Consider the following 15214-nt stretch of genomic DNA (forward strand, 5'->3'; position numbering starts at 1 on the left):
GATCACGTGGGCCAGGCCAGCCAATAGCAGAAGGGAATCTCCTTTCATACTTTTGACAGATAGACCTGAAACACAGTAAAACCTTAAATAATTTTTTTTTAAACCATCAACTTTTTAAAATGAGTTAAAATTACAATAAATCTGGGGCTAGATTTTCAGTTGCTTGCGCCAGCAGTTAGCGCCTTAAGAGAAGTGATTTCCGGGCGCTATGCGTGTAGCGCCCGGGCGCAGCGCAGTTTGCGCCCCGCCCCAAATTAAGTTGCCCGTTAGCGCCGGCGCAAAGTTTAGCGCCCGCCCGGATGCGCGCGCAGAAAATGACGTCACATCCTCGTGCAACGCCCTTTGGCCGCCCCGATTGCAAACTTCAGTCGGACCGCCCCATTGTGCGGCGGGCGGCCGGAGCGTTTGGAAAAAGGAACGCAACACAACCAGCGCGGGCCCCGGGGGGCGCTAATTAAAGGGAACGTCCTCTCCAGTATAAAGGCCATCCTTTTTTCTGAAAACAGTCTTGTGCAACGCATTTCTGGAGACACAACAAGGAGGATAGCTAACTGGTTTCAAGCAGCAAGAGCCAGGTATTTTTGGACTCAGGCAATAGCGCTGCAAGTGGCCATTTGGAAATTAGACTGTTTGCCAGGATTTGATGGGGGTTGCATGGGGTGCCAACGCGGAGCTGCAGCTCCATGTCCGTAGGGCTCGCAGACGCATTGTGAGAGGGGCAGCCCTGGCTAGAGGCAGAGGGGGCTACAGGCGTCGGCCACGTAGGCCTTACCCAGTCAGGCTATACCGCCAGCAGCGCTCCTACCTAAACATGAGTGCCGCGCGATGTGTTAAAAGGCTCCGATTCCGAAAGGGGGTGATTGCAGAGATCTGCCACCTGCTTCGCCGAGATCTGCGGCCAAAGCTCAGGTGCAGGACGTCTCTGTCGGTGGAAGTGAAGGTGACGGTGGCATTGAACTTCTATGCCACCGGCTCCTTCCAATACGCTGCTGGGGACATAGCAAACATCTCCCAGTACGGCGCGCATCGCTGCATCCGCCAGGTGACCGAAGCACTGTTCAGAAGGAGAAGCCAATTCATCTCCTTCCCCATGGCCCTGGAGAGCCAGCATCAGCGCGCATTGGGATTTTCCAGACTCGGGGAATTCCCCTTGGTGCAGGGCGCCATTGACTGTACGCATGTGGCTTTGCGGGCCCCTCTGGAGCATGGCGAGCAGTATCGCAACAGGAAGGGCTACCATTCTCTGAATGTGCAGCTGGTCTGTGACCACAAGCAGCGCATCATGGCAGTCAATGCCAGCTTCCCAGGCAGCAGCCACGATGCCTTTATCCTGCGGCAGAGTACTGTGCATGACATGTTCCAGGCACAGCCTCCCCCAAGAGGATGGCTACTCGGGGACAAAGGCTATCCTTTGTGCACCTGGCTCATGACCCCGCTCCGCGTGCCCAGGACCGCTGCTGAAGAGGCCTACAACGAGAGCCATCAAACCACCCGCAACATCATCGAGCTAACTATTGGGGTCCTCAAGCAGCGGTTCCGCTGCCTTGATCGCTCCGGAGGAGCTCTCCAGTATTCGCCGGACCGGGTCTCCCAATTTGTGGTGGTTTGCTGCATGCTACACAACCTGGCTATCCGCAGGACTCAGGCACTGCCACCTGACGTTGGACCAGCACCTCAGGAGGAGGAGCAGGAGGAGCATGAGGAGGAGGAGGAGGAGGAGGAGCAGGAGTACGTTCCCAGGAGGGAGCGACCAGGGCCAAGGGCCGCACGACGCCACCTTATTACACGGTACTTCTAAGCCCCCTGTCAGGGAATGGCCAGGGGCCATGAGGGAAGATGAATGCAGCCGCTCCGCAAGCCCTCAGCCGGCGAAGCCAACAAACACTAAGAAGAACAACCATGGAGACTGCATGAATAAAGATAATTTTTTATTAAACAAAAATGAAAAGCCCTTCCCACATGAATCCCCAAAAACAATAAACGGGCCCCACAAAAAGCCCAACAAACGACTCACTCCCACAAACTGGGGAGGAGCCACTCCACCTTTATTGAAACCGGGCCTCAACGTCGGCCTAACGCAAAAAAAAAGCCCTCCAAAAGCACAACCATGGGCAAAATAAAGATGGCCACCGCCATATTAAAGGAAAGCTGGCCACACCCTCTACTGAGTGGCCCGCGAGGGCGAGACCTTGGCCAGCATTTTGCCTCCCCTGCCCTGCCTGCTGCTCCTTCGCAAGCTCTGCCCAGTGGCTGCTGCGAGGCTGGGGGAAGGCGCCTGAGGCTCAGATGCCCTTCCGCCAGATGCCGCTGGGGGGCGGCCTACACGGCGTTTGGGCCTCGAGGGGCCGTCTCCTGAGTGGCGCACCTGAGCCTGGCCACCATCAGCTGCAGCCGCTTGCCCTTGACGCCCCAGAGGGGGAATGGCGGCGACGGATGGCGCAATGTGGGCCAGCTGGCGTCTGGGATGCGCTGGCTGGTGCTGTGGCGCGGTGGCACTCGGCCGGGCCCGCACTGCAGGATCCGCAGCAATCAGCCGACGGCCGGCTTGCTGGGATGGTCCAGCGCGGCGCCTGCCCTGGCGATGCCTGCCTGAGACAGCGCGTGTGGCAGCAGTGAGTGGCCCTGTGGTCCTGGTGTGCGCGCGCATCACATCCGCCAGGGTCTTGACGGCATCAGTTAGCATGCGGCCAGTCGCGGCAGTTGCTGCCCCGAACTCGCGCACACTGGTCGCCAGCGACTCGATGGCCTCAGGCATGCGCCCCACCACGCTCATGAGCTCCGTGTGGCGCCGGTCCGAGTCGTCGGCCATCTGATCGAGCTTCCGCACCTCCTCCGAAGTGAAGGTGTCCGGACTGGAGTCGCGACTCTCCCGCTGGGGAGGAGGGGGCCGAACTAGGGGACCCTTGCCGCGTTGGTGACGGCGAGTGTGCCGAGCAGCAGCACTCCCCTCTGATCCTTCCCCCCTTTGGGGGGAAGGCCGCGGGCCACGCGCACGGCTGCTGGGTGGCTGGACGCCACTGGTCCCAGAAGCTGCATTGCCCTGCGACAGTTCCTCCAGGCACTCGTCCAGTGAGGAGGTGTCGAGCATTTCCTCCTCTCCTGCGGGACGTGACTGTTCCCCCGAAGGTCCGGCTTGCTCCTCCTCCTCCTCCTGGTTGGAGGTGCTGTCACTGGCAGCCTCAGGGTCCTGGTCGTCACCAGCTGAAAGCAGGAATGCACAAGAGTAGCTTCAGAGTGAGGAGACGGCGTCAGCGAGGGAGTTAGGACTGGTGGGATTCAGCGCATTGGTGGGACAGTGGCAAAGGAGGTAGCTCGGATGGGCCAGTGCGACGCGAGAGGGCCAAAAGGCGAGGTCCTTACCATTGCCGGGCAGTGGAGGGTCGGATACACCGCACGCTGTGGGGACAATCACACGTGCTCCCATGAGCACACACACGCGCTCCTCCAGCCGAGTGAGCTTCTGCAGCTTGGCGCGGCCACCCCTGGCACGGGCCTGGCGATTAAACGCTACTTTAGCCTGCAAGAGAAAGGACGGGCTGTAAGTGCGCAGTGAAGCCCTGATGTAGTGTGCACTGCCTCCCATGGTGGAATAGCTTGGACAGAGTGAAGCCCTGATGTAGTGTGCACTGCCTCCCATGGTGGAATAGCTTGGACAGAGTGAAGCCCTGATGTAGTGTGCACTGCCTCCCATGGTGGAATAGCTTGGACAGAGTGAAGCCCTGATGTAGTGTGCACTGCCTCCCATGGTGGAATAGCTTGGACAGAGTGAAGCCCTGATGTAGTGTGCACTGCCTCCCATGGTGGAATAGCTTGGACAGAGTGAAGCCCTGATGTAGTGTGCACTGCCTCCCATGGTGGAATAGCTTGGACAGAGTGAAGCCCTGATGTACTGTCCACTGCCTCCCATGGTGGAATAGCTTGGCCAAAGTGTAGAGTGCCGAATGGCCATTTGATGCTCATGACTGTCCCAATGCTGCTGGCTGAGGGCTGGCCAAAAGGACTTTCAGGTCCCTTTGCCCATCATGTCAGGTGTACATGCAAGAATGAGGAGGAGACTGGAAAGGCTACTCACCCTCACAATCCTGGTCAGATCGTTGTATTTCTTACGGCATTGTGTGTGGGTCCTGGGGGCCTCGCCGGTGAACGTCACCCTCTGGGCGATCTGCTTCCAGGCTTTGGTGTAGTCGTGGTGGGTTGGATTCCTCCCACTGTCTGGAAACAAGATCTTGCGCCTCACCTCCAGAGCTGTGACCATTATGTCCAGATCACCCTCTGAGAAGCGCAGGGCACGCTGACGGGCCTTCTCTGGCGTTGCCATGACTCCCTGGGGCTGAGCAGTAGTGTTGAGGCCTCTTTGCAAGGCTGCAGTGTGCAGGGCGTGGCAGCAGACCAATTCGTCCCTTCCCCCTTTAAGAGCTGGTCGGCACCACGGGGTCTGCTGTCAGTGCAAAAATGACCGCACCCGTGCTGCGCCCCGCCTGGGCGCTATCCCTCTGGACCGCCGGCTTAGCGCCTAAAGAGAGTAGTGGAACGCCTCTTTTAGCGCTCCACCAACCTCTTAGGGCGAAGCCACTGAATTCCCGGCAACGGGGCGCTACTTTGGGGCGGGCGCTAACTTCGGGCGGGCGCTAAGGTTAGCGCCCCAAAACTGCCTATACTGAAAATCTAGCCCTAAATATTTTAAACAAAATTTTAAATTTTTGATTCATTTTTTGAAAAAATAAGTTTTTTACGGGGCTAAAAATAAACTTAGCTTTTTAAAAAAGTATTTACCAGGTGTAAGATTTCTACAGGTTTTCTGTGGGCGGAGGTTCTGCAGAAAGCGGAACTCTCCGCCCGCAGAGGCTCTTCTCCAGGGCAGGCGTCCGATCTGTCAAGAGCATTCTTGACAGATCGGAAATGCTGGTTTTCAGCGCATGCACTTCGCATGCCTGAAACTGGCATTTCCGATGTCCCTACGGGTGTGTACACAGTGCGTACACACCCGTAGGCATCGGAATATAAGGGCCGTTGTGTGTGTAAAGATCTCTAATTCTTAACTTTCAAATTTATGAAACAAAAACTTTTCTTATTGTGGACTGCCATGGTTCTGCAACTGAATGTCACGTTTGCTGTTTGTGCAGCTAATCGTTTAAGAAATAAGCTCTTTTAAAAAAAAAATTCCATTAATTTTTTTAAAATTATAGGATAGATAAGCGACCTTCCTATTAAAGGATCAATTCCTTTTAATGTGCAAAATTTATTTGATTCAGGGTAAAGGCATTTCTTCTAAGAAGAGTAGGGGGTAAAAACTTGCTTTTATGTCGTTTTCACGATCTCCCAAAGCGCTTCATAGCCAATGAATAAATTAGTTTTGAATTGTAGTCACTGTTGTAATGTAGTCAAACGTTGTTGCCATGTAGAGAAAACATTGTTTTGAGACAACCTCTGTGTATTGTAGGCGGTGATGCAACGGAACTTGCTGAGCATGATTTTGTAGAAGGCAGCTATTCCAGGACACACAGTGGCCTGAAAGAAGCACAGATGGTCCAGGAATACAGACATCACCCTGTTTACCTCTTGACCAGAAGGTTCCTGGTTTGGGTGCCGTAAGTGGCAGTATTTGAAACTGCTTCTCCAGTAATGGCAACCCCGCTGTCTCATAAATCATGAGACAAACTTTTAAAAATCATGAGATTTGGTTCAGAAATCATGATTTGTTTTTTTTTGGTTTATAAACCTCATTAGTGGCTTTATTTAATCTCTAACAGGCGACAGCTCTTGACAAAAACTAAATTTCTGCACCTTAAAATGCATTACAAAAAACTTTTTAAAAATCCTACCCATTATCAGCATCCTTCATGAGTTGGGGTAAATTTTCATTAAAAATTGCGTGTCTTGCGATTAATTCGCGAGAGTTGGCATTACTGGTGAAGCATTACCAAATGGAATGTGGAGAGTGGCACCATGCCCAGTGTGCACTGGGGTATGAAAGTCATAGTCATAGAGTCATATAGGCACAGAAGGAGGCCATTCAGCCCATCGAGTGCATGCCGGCTCTCTGTAGAGCAATCCAGCCAGTCCCATTCCCCCAGGTGTCACTGAATTGTTTTGGCACAAGTCCATGGCCAATGAATCCCAGGCAATGGGTTCCCAATCTCACCAATAGGGCAAGTACTGGACAGAGAAAGACAGAGAGACAGATAGAGAGAGAGAAAGAGAGAGAGAGAGCAAAACTGAGAGTGAGACAGAGAGAGAGAGAGTGGAAACCCTGCCCCTATCCCCAGCGAAATCTGGGTTGTGAGAGGGTCGTTCTGGTTCACTGGGGTAGATTTTTGACTTTGTGCGATGGTGTTGATACGGGTGATAGCGAGTTGGGAGCCCATTTTCCATCTCTCCCATTGACTTCAATGGAAATAAAAATGGGGCGAGATGGGGTTTGGTTGGATTCAAATTTGAAGCTGTTTCTGGTGCAGCAACAGCAGCGCGGTGTGGTTCGATATCCTCCCTTTGCTCCAATAGAGTGATTCCATACACACCCCACACCCCAAACTCACCCTAATACCCACCCCACATCCCCAAACCCACCCGATATCCACCCCACCCCCCCAAACTCACCCCGATAGCCCCCACCCCCCCAAACCGACCCCAATACGCACCCAACATCCCCAAACTCACCCCGATACCCACTCAACACCCCCAAACCGACCCCGATACCCACCCAACACCCCCAAACTCACCCCGATACCCACCCTGATGTAAGAAAACTACTAGGCACTTAGTCTAAGCGTTAAACAAAGCTTTAATCAACTGTTTTACAACATGGAGGTCTAGTTGTGTCCTTCACTAGTTCCTATTAAGAATGTCCTGCGCAAGCTGGGCCCGTGCCCGAGTATTTATACTCTCCCTGGACAGCGCCACCCGTAGGCCGCTCAGTATTACTTCATAAGTCTTTCTTTCATGAATGACTGATTCATGTCACACCCCACCCCCCCAAACTCACCCCGATACCCAAACTCACCCCGATACACACCCCACACCCCCAAACTCACCCCGATACCCACCCCGCACCCCTAAATCCACCCCGATACCCACCCAATACCCCCAAACTCACCCTGATAACCAAACTCACCCCAATACCCACCCCACACACCCAAATGCACCCCGATACCCAAACTCACCCCGATACCCAAACTCACCCCGATACCCACCCCATCCCCCCAAACTCACCCTGATACCCACCCCAACCCCCCAACTCACACCGATACCCAAACTCACCCCAATACCCACCCAACACCCCCAAACTCACCCCAACACCCAAACCCACCCCGATACCCACCCCACACCCCCAAACTCACCCCGATACCCAAACCCACCCCGCTACCCCCCACACTCCCAAACTCACCCCACTACCCAAACTCACCCTGATACCCACCCCGCACCCCCAATCCCACCCCGATACCCACCCCACACCCCCAAACTCACCCCAATACCCAAACCCACCCCGATACCAACCCCACACTCCCAAACTCACCCTGATAACCACCCCGCACCCCCAAATTCACCCCAATACCCACCCTACACCCCCAAACTCACCCCAATACCCAAACCCACCCTGATACCCACCCCACACCCCCAAACTCACCCCAATACCCAAACCCACCCGATACCCACCCCACACCCCCAAACTACCCCGAGACCCAAACCCACCCCGATACCCACCCAAACCCACCCCAATACCCAAACCCACCCCGATACCCACCCCACACCCCCAAACCCACCCGATAGCCACCCCACACCCCCAAACCCACCCCGATACCTACCCCACACCCCCAAACCCAGCCGGAAGTCGAACCCGAGCCCCATCTGGCGGCACCTTTCATCATCATCGTCACAGTTTACATCCCGTACACTAATGTATTTCTGTGCACCCATATTTCCAAGAAGAGCGTTTAAAGTACCGGTAATGGGATTTATTTTAATCTTTGTTGTTTTTGAAGACAGGTACCTGCACTTGCCAACACAAACCCATGATATATTATACAACAACAGAGACAAACACTCAGCAGGTCAGGCAGCATCGTGGAGCGAGAAACAGAGTTAACATTTCAGGTCGATGACCCTTCCTCAGAACTCAAATTTTTTACCAGAAAAAGAGGTGAGGGAGGGGACCTGAGTAGGACTGGATCAAAGAATGTTCCACATATCCCACAAAAAGGCTAGGCCCCATGTGGGTTCCCATAGCAACCCCATAAATTTGGAGGAAATGAGTGGAGTCAAAGGAGAAGTTGTTCAATGTGAGAACAAGTTCAGCCAGGCGGAGGAGGGTGGTGGTGGATGGGGACTGGTTGGGCCTCTGTTCAAGGAAGAAGCAGAGCGCCTCGGGCCGTTCTGGTGGGGGATGGAGGTGTAGAGGGATTGGATGTCCATAGTGGGGGCCAGGAAACTGGAAACTGTTAAAGTGGCAGAGGGCGTTGGAAGAGTCGCAAATGTAGGTGGGGAGAGACTGGACAAGGGGAGAAAAAAATAAAGTTGAGATAGGAAGAAATCAGTTCCATGGGGCAAGAACAGGCTGAAATGATGGGTCTACCAGGGCAGCCCTGTTTGAGTATCTTGGGAAGGAGATAGAAGCAGGCTGTGTAGGGTTGGGGGACTATGAGGTTGACAGCCATGGAGGGAAGATCTCCAGAGGAGATGAGGTCAGTGACAGTCTTGGAACCAATGGCTTGATGTTTGGTAGTGGGGTCATGGTCCGGGGGAGGTAGGAGGACGTGTCAGAGAGTTGGCGTTCAGCCTCCGCACAGTAGAGGTCGATTCGCTAAACAACAGCACCACCCTTTTCAGCAGCTTTAACGATAATGTTAGAGTTGGATCGGAGAGAACGGAGTGCTGCAAGTTCAGAGGGAGGTAGGTTGGAGTGAGTGAGGGGAGCAGAGACGTTGAAACTTATGGGACTAAAGGTGGAAAGTCCCCTGGACCTGATGGCCTGCATCCTAGGGTCTTAAAAGAAGTGGCAGCAGAGATACTGGATGCATTGGTTATAATCTACCAAAATTCCCTGGATTCTGGAGAGGTCCCAGCGGATTGGAAAACTGCAAATGTAACGCCCCTATTCAAGAAAGGAGGGAGACAGAAAGCAGGAAACTATAGGCCAGTTAGCCGAACATCTGTCATTGGGAAAATGCTGGAGTCCATTATTAAGGAAGTAGTAGCAGGACGTTTAGAAAACCATGATACAGTCAAGCAGAGTCAGCATGGTTTTATGAAAGGGAAATCATGTTTGACAAATTTTCTGTTTGTGGGACCTTGCTATGTGAAAATTGGCTGCTGCGTTTCCTACATTACAACAGTGACTGCACTTCAAAGGTACTTCATTGGCTGTAAAGCGCTTTGCGACTTCCTGGGGTCGTGAAAGTTGCTATAGAAATGTAAGTTTTTCTTTCTTTCTATATTGTGCACCTGCCTCCAGATGGACTGAAAATTTCAACAGGCAGAATAATGGACAGGGGCCTAGTGTAATTGGGTCCTGTCCCAATTTCCATATCTGGCCATCCAGAATACGGTGTTAGTACGTCAAAAACACAGAAGAAATGTGGCACAGAAGAGATGATGGCCAGATAATCTGTTTTAGTGATGTTGGTTCAGGGATAAATGTTGGCCAGGACACTGGGGAGAACTCCCCTGCTCTTCTTTGAATAGTGTCATGGGATCTTTTATGTCCATCCGAGAGGCCACGTCTCATCCAAAATGAAAACATTTTTCAGTCTCATTTTCTCCACTCGACAGCTTCTTTACTACCACATGCCGTCGTCCTACTGAAATGGCTCTATAAGGGGTGAGTGACCCGATCTGCCAGATTACGGAGTGGGGGGGTGGTGGGGGGGGGGGGTGGGGAGGGGAGTGCAGGGTAGGATTAAAATTCTACCCCCCCCCCCCCACCGTCTCAGCAGTTCACTTTACATGTAAACATAACCAGCATTCTCAAGATTTTAATAAATATATATTTAGAGAATATATTACAGATAAATATGGTATTGCAATATGTATAACTAGGTTATCGCCATTTGGTTGATAAATTATTACTACTCTGTGCCTCCAGCTTTAAGGTTCTGCTACATAACACTGAAATTTATTACAGAGTAATTATATTGCAAAGTATAATACAGGGAGTAAATTATGGGGCATAGTAGCTTTAACCTGAGAATTTAAAACAGGAAACCTAACAAGTCTAGAAATTACTGTTGACTATTATTATTTTTGTATTACATTCCTTTGTCCATTATTTTAACACAATCAATATCAGAATTACCTTTCCGTATTTGTGTATTGTAAATGTATGGGGATCCATCCAGCCCTATTAAAGTGTAATACAGGGTTACATATCAAATTGTATTGGGGATAGAAAAAAATGTTTTATTCGTTCATGGGATGTGAGTGTCGTTGGCAAGGCCAGCATTTACTGCCCATCCCTAATTGGCCTTGAGAAGGTGGTGGTGAGCCGCCTTCTTGAACCGCTGCAGTCCGTGTGATGAATGTACTCCCATAGTGCTGTTAGGGAGGGAGTTCCAGGATTTTGACCCAGTGACGATGAAGGAATGGTGATATACTTCCAAATCAGGATGGTTTGTGACTTGGAGGGAAACTTGGAGTTGGTGGTGTTACCATGCGCCTGCTGCCATTGTCTTCTAGGTGGTAGAGGTTGCGGGTTTGGGAGGTGCTGCTGAAGGAGCCTTGGCGAGTTGCTGCAATCTTGCAGATGGTACACACTGCATCCACGGTACGTCGATGGTGGAGGGAGTGAATGTTTAAGGTGGTGGATGGGGTGCCAATCAAGCGGGCTGCTTTGTCCTGGATGGTGTTGAGCTTCTTGAGTGTTGTTGGAGCTGCACTCATCCAGGCAAGTGGAGAATATTCCATCACACTCCTTACTTGTGCCTTGTAGACGGTAGAAAGTCTTTGGGGAGTCAGGAGGTGAGACATTCGCCGCAGAATACCTAGCCTCTGACCTGCTCTTGTTGCCACAGTATTTATGTGGCTGGTCCAGTTAAGTTTCTGGTCAATGGTGACCCCCCAGGATGTTGATGGTGGGGGATTCGGTGATGGTAATGCCATTGAATGTCAAGGAGCGATGGGTAGACTCTCGCTTGTTGGAGATAGTCATTGCCCCCGGTCCTATTTAAATGTATTACGTGATTACGTATTGCACAGTCCTGTCAAATTGCATTAAGGGATATTTCCCGGTTCTATTTAAGTATGTTAAGGGACAATGTGAGATGACTTCATTACACGAGGATTTGAGTACAGGAGTAAAGAAGTCTTACTCCAATTATATAGGACCTTGGTGAGACCACACCTGGAGTACTGTGTACAATTTTGGTCTCCTTACCTAAGGAAGGATATACTTGCCTTGGAGGGAGTGCAACGAAGGTTCACGAGATTGATTCCTGGGATGGCGGGACTGTCGTATGAGAAGAGATTGAGTAAACTAGGCCTGTATTCTCTTGAATTCAGAAGAATGAGAGGGGATCTCATTGAAGCATACAAAATTATTACAGGGCTTGATAGGGTGGATGCTGGGAGAATGTTTCCCTTGGCTGGGGAGTCTAGAACCAGGGGCCACAGCCTCAGGATAAAGAGTAGGCCATTCAGGACTGAGATGAGAAGAAATTTCTTCACACAGAGGGTGGTGAATCTTTGGAATTCTCTACCCCAGAGGGCTGTGGAGGCTCAGTCATTGGGTATATTCAAAACAGAAGTAGATAGATTTCTGACTAGTAAAGGCATCAAGGGATATGGCGATAAGGCCGGTGAATGGAGTTGAGGCAGAAGATCAGCCATGATCTCATTGAATGGCGGAGCAGGCTCGAAGGGCCGAATGGCCCACTCCTGCTCCTATTTCTTATGTTCTTATGACTTAATAGGACTGGACAATATGTAATCGAATCACCTCAGGTTGTACTTGTGCACGTCCAACTGACTGACTTCAAGGGAAGTATTGGCAGAGACCAGCCCAGCATCTCCACTGCTGAGTGTTGAAGGTTGACTGAAAAAGAGGAGTAAAAACAAAATAAATGTACAAAAAAGGATTTTTTTAAAAAGGAATAAAGTAAACATTGATGGGACATATGGCTATTTTAATTGTACTAGTACATTTCCTGCAGTGTTGTTCGCAGTCTGAGCACCAGAGGAGGTAAAGTAAATGGGGGTGTGAGGCCAAGAGCGAGCATGCAGAGTGCACTGAGGCGTGGAAGTTGGGGAATGGCCAAGGCCCTTGAGCGAGCAGGAAGGGGGCAGCAGGCAGCGCTGCTGCTGACAGAACTTGTGTCTCTGTTTTCCAATGCTTGACAGGTGGCTATATACTGGTATTAAGTGGTGAACTGTAATGACAAAGAGAAGGTGCTCGAAAATATTTTGGTTATATAATTGGTTAAATGTTTGGTTATCTTTGCAATGTAATTAGCAAACAGCAGGCTTACGGCACAACTCATATTGTTATGTCGAGAGATTGGTTCATGCCTCTCCAGCTTACCGACGAGTTGGTGCTGTTGTAAATATACCGTGTACAGGCTTCTGTCCGCTCTATCCCTTTTGCTGGGCGATTGATTCTTTCATATACGGTATTCCGTATCACGCGTTATGGTTCCAATCTCTGTCGCTTCTTGTCTTGATTTTCTTCTTCTTCTTAAAATATTAAATCGTTTCAGAAATGCTGAAACTCATGAGTGAGCAGCGAGACTCTCTGCTCCTGACTTTCCAATGCAGGTACTACAGGAGAGCGCACCTGCTCCACGTGACCTGTTATATAATCAGCGGATCTAATAAATAACTGTGTACAAAAGTGTGTTTCGTGTTGTGAAGGAAAACATACAATTATTAGAAAATACTGTTCCACCCTGTTCAGTGTTTCAGTGAATCTGCAGCGGTTCACAGTCCACTGGATATACTAACGTAGAGCAGTAGATGGCGCTGTAAAACCTTCCTGAACAACTGAAGGACAATTCCGTTTAATTGAGGGAAAAATGTATTTTAATCAGCTTTAACTCATCGTTACTGGACGGTTTCGTCTTTGTATTACGTCAAATTATATTTGCTAGGTGAAATGTAACTTTTTCTGCCTTTGTGTTGTGTTTGTATTGCCAGCCTAATTTATTTTGCTGGTAATTATTTAATAGAACTAAATATTCCCAGTCACTAAGCCAGTGAGAACCCCCCATAGATTTAACGATTTTCACATATGTTTGAAGTGCAGAGCTACAAGGAGAAATAGACATTTCTGTTTTTTCCCAGTGTGGTATATGATTGCAGAAATAAGAAATGTTAGAAAGAAGGGGATTTGTCCACAAATATTTTTCAATATGATTAGGTATAAAGTGTGGTTGGTAACTGTATGATTTGTAACTGGTTCAAATGGTAGTTGGCTTGGTGTGGAGACAGATTCACCGTGAGGACCATGTAGCGTAATGCGTGATCTAAACAGATTCAGACATTTTCAATTGTCATAACATCTTTTACTGATACTAAAACTGTAACAATCTTAGAAGGTATCGCACTTCTCCCACATATTTGCACTGTGATCTGTATCAGCTGTCTGCGCGCCACAGCAGAGGAGCTGAGGTTCGAACAGGATGGAGGGGGGTGCTGATGCTGATTTGATCCTTATGGTGAGGGCCGCTGCCATTTACATGCCAGCCAAGCATCACAGAAGTGGTGTCTCCCAGGCTGACTATCAGCCAGGTACTACCTTTGAGATACCACTTTGAGTTTTAACATGCCCAGTTCAGTGGAGGACAACATATAATCACTGTGGTGAAACAGCAGAATCTTCTGGAGCTCATTTCCGATGTATTCCACAGCATACTAGTAAATTAATTAATGTAATCAAATTGTCAATCGGCTGAACAATAGTCTTTGTTGAATGCCACAATCTGAAAACACCTGATTTCAAGTGTGGCCAATGTTAGTTTTAAAGGGACCTCATATGCCTGAATCTGAGCTAAGTGAACATTGGCCTAATAGTTTGTGCTCTTGCATCGACTCTGCAAGCAGGCCCAGGGATATGGGCCTAGAAATTCAGTTGTTTGCGCCAGCCGCTAGCGCCTTAGGAGGAGGAGATGTGGGGCGCTAGGCGGCTAGCGGCTGGGCGCAGCGCGATCTGCGCCTCTCCCCAACTTCAGTAAAGATTTAGCGGCGGCGCAAAGCCTTTGCGCGCGCTCAGCTGCGCGCGCAGATCCTGACGTCATTTCATCGTGCAACGTCCTTTGTGCGCCCTGAACCGGAAATTCAGTGGCGCCGCCCTTCTTTGCGCCTGGCGCCCCCAGCGACTGGTAGAGGGGAATGGTTCCCGGTCTCTGTGGGGCACGGGGGGCGCTATTTAAAGGGGACTCCTCCTGCAGTATAAGTGGCAGCCATTTTGTGCCAATCCCTCTGTGTGAGAGACGGATATTTGGAGAGAGACAAAGGCAGAGAGCTTTCTGCTTTGACTCAGCGCTTGCACAGGTACTTGTGGCTTCAGGCCAGAGCTTTGCACTTGGATTTCACTTTCAATGCCATAGCCTTGAGTCGCCACATATAATGGGGGCTGCAATGGGTGGAAACGTTGGCTTTCTGCATTGCATTCAAAGGGATCAGAGACGCCGTGAGAGAGTGCCAGTCATGGCCAGACGGAGATTGGCCAACAGGCGTCGGCACAGGAGGCCTTACCCACCCAGGGTATACCGCCAGCAGTTCTCATATCTGAACATGTCTGAGGAGCAGTGTGTTCGGAGGCTGCGATTCAGAAGGGAGGTGGTCACTGAGATCTGCCACCTGCTTCGCAGAGATCTGCAGCCACAGCTGAGGAGCAGGACGTCTCTGTCAGTGGCAGTGAAGGTGACGGTGGCTCTCAACTTCGATGCCACTGGCTCCTTCCAATCCGCTACTGGGGACATTGCCAACATCTCCCAGTTCGCGGTACATTGCTGCATCCGCCAGGTGAACAATGCCCTTTTCAGAAGGAGACGTCAGTACATCTCCTTCCCCATGACCCTGGACAAGCAGCAAGAGCGTGCAATCGGATTTGGAAGAATAGCGGGCTTCCCCATGGTTGAGGGCGCAGAACTGATGAGCCAGCAATGGTCAGGCCTTGCTTCAGGGCTGCAGTGTGCAGGGCATGGCAGCCAAACAAGTCGACCCTTCCCCTTTAAGAGCTGACCGGCGCCAGCGTGTCTGCCTTCATTGAGCAACTCGCCGCACCTGC

General features: G+C 50.7%; 1 protein-coding gene across 1 annotated transcript in view; it reads left to right on the top strand.

Annotated features, from left to right (window-relative positions):
- The window catches only part of slc9a5 (solute carrier family 9 member A5), a 192499-nt gene that overhangs the window by 86360 nt on the left and 90925 nt on the right, over positions 1-15214 (top strand). The gene's annotated exons all lie outside the window — the stretch shown is intronic.

Source organism: Somniosus microcephalus, chromosome 6 (genome assembly GCF_052327205.1).
Source record: "Somniosus microcephalus isolate GS21.2 chromosome 6, FLI_Smic_1.0, whole genome shotgun sequence".
In the NCBI taxonomy this organism is placed as follows: Eukaryota; Metazoa; Chordata; class Chondrichthyes; order Squaliformes; family Somniosidae; genus Somniosus; species Somniosus microcephalus.